Genomic DNA, 4,287 nt, shown 5'->3' with positions numbered 1-4,287 from the left:
TTCAATAAATTGTGGTGCAGCAAGGCTTCAAGGACAGTCCTGACTCCCATTCGTACTAAACTTAGAACGTACACAAAGGAACTGATTCCCATAATTGGCGGTGCTACCATAAAGCTCTCCTACAATGGAGCAGTGCACGAGTTACCACTCTGGGTGGTATCGGTGCGATGGCCCCACGCTGATCAGCAGGAGCTGGCTGGGAAAGATTCGCTGGAACTGGGACGACATCTGAGCACTTTCGTCCGTCGATGACACCTCATGTGCCCAGGTCCTAAGCAAGTTCCCCTCACTGTTCGAACCAGGCATCAGGAAGTTCCAAGGAGCAGAAGTGCAGATCCATTTAATTCCGGGGCATGACCCATCCATCACAAGGCGAGAGCGGTACCTTACATGGTAAGAGAGAGGGTGGAGATTGAGCTGGACAGGCTGCAATGAGAGGGCATCATTTCGCCGATCAAATTCAATGAGTGGGCCAGTCCGATTGTTCCAGTCCTCAAGGGAGACGGCACCATCAGAATCTGTGGTGATTACAAAGTAACTATCGATTGTTTCTCACTGCAGGATCAATACCCACTACCAAAGGCAGACGACCTATTTACGATGCTGGCGGGAGGGAAAACGTTCAGGAAGCTGGACTTGACCTCGGCCTACATGACGCAGGAGCTGGAGGAATCATCGAAAGGCCTCACCTGCATCAACACGCACAAAGGTCTTTTTGTTTACAACAGATGCCCGTTTGGGATTTGATCGGCCGCGGTGATATTCCAGAGGAACATTGAAAGCTTGCTGAAGTTGGTCCCGCACACTGTGGTCTTCCAGGACGACATCTTGGTTACAGGTCGGGACACCGTCGAGCACATGCAGAACCTGGAGGAGGTTCTGAGTCAGCTTAATCATGTGGGGCTCAGGCTAAAATGCTCAAAGTGCGTTTTCCTGGCATCTGAAGTGGAGTTCCTGTGGAGAAGAATCACAGCGGACGGCATCAGGCCCACCGATTCAAAGACGGAGGCAATCAAGAACGCACTGAGACCACAGAACGTGATGGAGCTGCGGTCGTTTCTAGGACTCCTGAACTATTTTGGTAACTTCTTGCAGGGTCTTAGCACATTGTTAGAACCCTGCACTCTTTACTGTGTAAAGGAGATAAATGGGTATGGGGTAAAAGCCAAGAAAATGCCTTTGAGAAAGCTAGGAAGCTGTTATATTCAAACAAATTGCTTATGTTGTATGATCCATGTAAGTGTTTGGTACTAGCATGTGATGCGTCATCATACAGGATCGGGTGTGTATTGCAACAAGCTAATGAATTTGGGAAATTGCAACCAGTTGCTTATGCATCCAGAAGTCTGTCTAAGGCTGATAGGGCCTACAGCCTGATCGAAAAAGAAGTGTTAGCATGTGTTTACGGGGTAAAGAAAATGCATCAATATCTGTTCGGGCTCAAATTTGAATTGGAAACCGACCATAAGCCACTTATATCCCTATTTTCTGAAAGTAAGGGAATAAATATGAATGCGTCGGCCCGCATCCAGAGATGGGCGCTCACGTTTTGTTTTTTTTGCCAATTCTTGTCAGATCAACTCCAGCGCCAAAGATAACTTTACGCAATTTACGCTTGATCTTAGCCAAAAGGCCGAGAGGGGAAGCTGCACCGTTCCTGGAAGCACTGCAATACCAGGTCGTGCATGGAGTGGACGGGGCAAGCCCCTGTTCCATCTCCCTGTTCCACAAAACAATTCAATATCTGGTCCCCATAGGGGATATTAAACTGATAAGAACAGATACTACACTTGATCTTAGCCATGTTTTTTTTTAAATGTTTTATTCGTTGCCAATCTTTCCAATTCTTTGTCAGATCATAAACGCCAAAGGTCACCTTGCACCCATCAAAGATCACTCTGCGCCAATGATTTTGCTCTTAGCCAAAAGGCCTAGAGCCAAAGCTGCACCGTTCCTGGAAGTACTGCAATACCAGGTTCGTGCCATGGAGGTGGATGGGTCAGGTCCCCCACACACCTCCGTGGAGGTGGATGGGTCAAGCCACCCCACCCACCTCCTGTTTCCAAAAAGCATAGGAGAACCACCTTCCTGATCCAGGGAGAACCACTTTGGGGTCATGGTTACTCCCCTGTCAGGTCAGTTACGCATGATCTTAGCCAAAAGGCCGAGAAGGGACCACCCACCCATGTTTTTTTTTTTTTGAAATTCGTAGCCAATCGTTCCAATTCTTTGTCAAATCACAAACGCCAGAGGTCACCTTGCACACGCCAAGGATCACTCTGCGCCAATGCTCTTAGCCAAAAGGCCTAGAGCCACTGCACCGTTCCTGGAAGTACTGCAATACCAGGTTCGTGCCATGGAGGTGGATGGGTCAGGTCCCCCACACACCTCCGTGGAGATGGATGGGTCAAGCCACCCCACCCACCTCCTGTTTCCAAAAAGCATAGGAGAACCACCTTCCTGATCCAGGGAGAACCACTTTGGGGTCATGGTGGCTACTCCCCTGTCAGGTCAGTTACGCATGATCTTAGCCAAAAGGCCGAGAAGGGACCACCCACCCATGTTTTTTTTTTTAAATTCGTAGCCAATCGTTCCAATTCTTTGTCAAATCACAAACGCCAGAGGTCACCTTGCACATGCCAAGGATCACTCTGCGCCAATGCTCTTAGCCAAAAGGCCTAGAGCCACTGCACCGTTCCTGGAAGTACTGCAATACCAGGTTCGTGCCATGGAGGTGGATGGGTCAAGCCACCCCACACACCTCCGTGGAGGTGGATGGGTCAAGCCACCCCACCCACCTCCTGTTTCCAAAAAAGCAAGCATATACCTTCCTGACCAGGGAGAAACCACCTGGAAGTCATGGTGGCTGGTCAGGTCAGTTACGCATGATCTTAGCCAAAAGGCCGAGAAGCGTTGCGTACAACTACGCCATCCGCCACAGGCCAGGCACAGAAAACTGTGCCGATGCTCTCAGTAGGCTGCCATTGCCCACCACCAGGGTGGAGATGGCACAGCCTGCAGATTTAGTTATGGTAATGTAATGCAAGCAGTCGAGAGTGAGCAATCACCAGTTACCACCCGAACGATTAGAACCTGGATGAGCCAGGACCCCTTACGGTCCTTAGTAAAAAACTGTGTGCTCTACGGGAGTTGGTCGAGTGTCCTGTTAGAGATGCAGGATGAAATAAAGCCGTACCAATGGTGCAAAGATGAAATGTCTATACAGGCAGACTGCCTCCTATGGGGTAATCGGGTAGTTGTACTAAAAAAGGGTAAGGACACCTTCATTAGTGATGTTCGCAGCACCCACCCAGGCATTGTAATGATGAAAGCGATAGACAAATCCCACGTGTGGTGGCCTGGTATCGATGCAGACTTAGAGTCCTGCATGCACAAATGTAATACATGTTCCCAGTTAAGCAATGCACCCAGGGAGGCGCTATTAAGTTTATGGTCCTGGCCCTCCAAACTGTGGTCTAGGGTCCATGTTGACTATGCAGACCCATTCTTGGGAAAAATGTTTTTAGTGGTTGTAGATGCGTACTCCAAATGGATTGAATGTGTGATAATGTCGTCAAGGACGTACGCTGCCACCATTGAAAGTCTACGGCCATGTTTGCCACGCACGGCCTGCCTGATGTCTTTGTAAGTGACAATGGGCCGTGCTTTACCAGTGCCGAATTCAAGGAGTTCATGACCCGCAACGGGATCAAACATGTCACGTCTGCCCTGTTTTAAACCAGCGTCCAACGGTCAGGCAGAATGAGCAGTTCAAACAATCAAGCAGAGCTTGAAAAGGGTAACTGAAGGCTCACTGCACACCCGCTTATCCCGAGTCCTGCATAGTTACCGTACAAGACCCCACTCGCTCACTGGGGTTCCCCCCGCTGAACTGCTCATGAAAAGAGCACTTAAGACAAGGCTCTCTTTAGTCCACCCTGATCTACACAAACAGGTAGAGAGCAGACGGCTTTAACAGAATACCTATCATGATCGTGCAAATTTGTCACGCAAAATTGAAATAAATGATCCTGTATTTGTGTTGAACTATGGATAAGGTCTTAAGTGGCTTGCTGGCACTGTATTGGCCAAAGAGGGGAGTAGGGTGTTTCTGGTCAAACTTGCAAATGGGCTCACCTGCAGAAAACACTTGGACCAAACCAAACTCAGATTTACGGACTATCCAGAACAACCCACAATAGACTCTACCTTTTTGGACCCTCCAACACAACACACAAAAGTGGCAACCTATCCAGCAGTTGACCACAAAGCAGAAACTATCACCCA

At 48.9% G+C, this 4,287-nt stretch overlaps 1 non-coding gene and 3 pseudogenes across 1 annotated transcript; all 4 read right to left on the bottom strand.

Moving 5' to 3' along the window:
- Nucleotides 1–1,641: 1,641 nt before the first annotated feature.
- On the bottom strand, nucleotides 1,642–1,823 carry LOC139274239 (U2 spliceosomal RNA). Its single transcript, XR_011595433.1, has one exon. It is a non-coding gene; the product is annotated as a U2 spliceosomal RNA (small nuclear RNA).
- Nucleotides 1,824–1,938: 115 nt separating this feature from the next.
- On the bottom strand, nucleotides 1,939–2,176 carry LOC139274304 (U2 spliceosomal RNA; annotated as a pseudogene).
- Nucleotides 2,177–2,310: 134 nt separating this feature from the next.
- LOC139274329 (U2 spliceosomal RNA) lies at nucleotides 2,311–2,551 on the bottom strand (annotated as a pseudogene).
- A 131-nt stretch (nucleotides 2,552–2,682) lies between these two features.
- LOC139274280 (U2 spliceosomal RNA) lies at nucleotides 2,683–2,915 on the bottom strand (annotated as a pseudogene).
- Nucleotides 2,916–4,287: the final 1,372 nt, after the last annotated feature.

This window comes from Pristiophorus japonicus, chromosome 9 (assembly GCF_044704955.1).
Source record: "Pristiophorus japonicus isolate sPriJap1 chromosome 9, sPriJap1.hap1, whole genome shotgun sequence".
Taxonomy (NCBI): Eukaryota; Metazoa; Chordata; class Chondrichthyes; family Pristiophoridae; genus Pristiophorus; species Pristiophorus japonicus.
The sequence above is the reverse complement of the archived record's forward strand: the minus strand, read 5'-3'. Positions and strand labels throughout refer to the sequence as shown.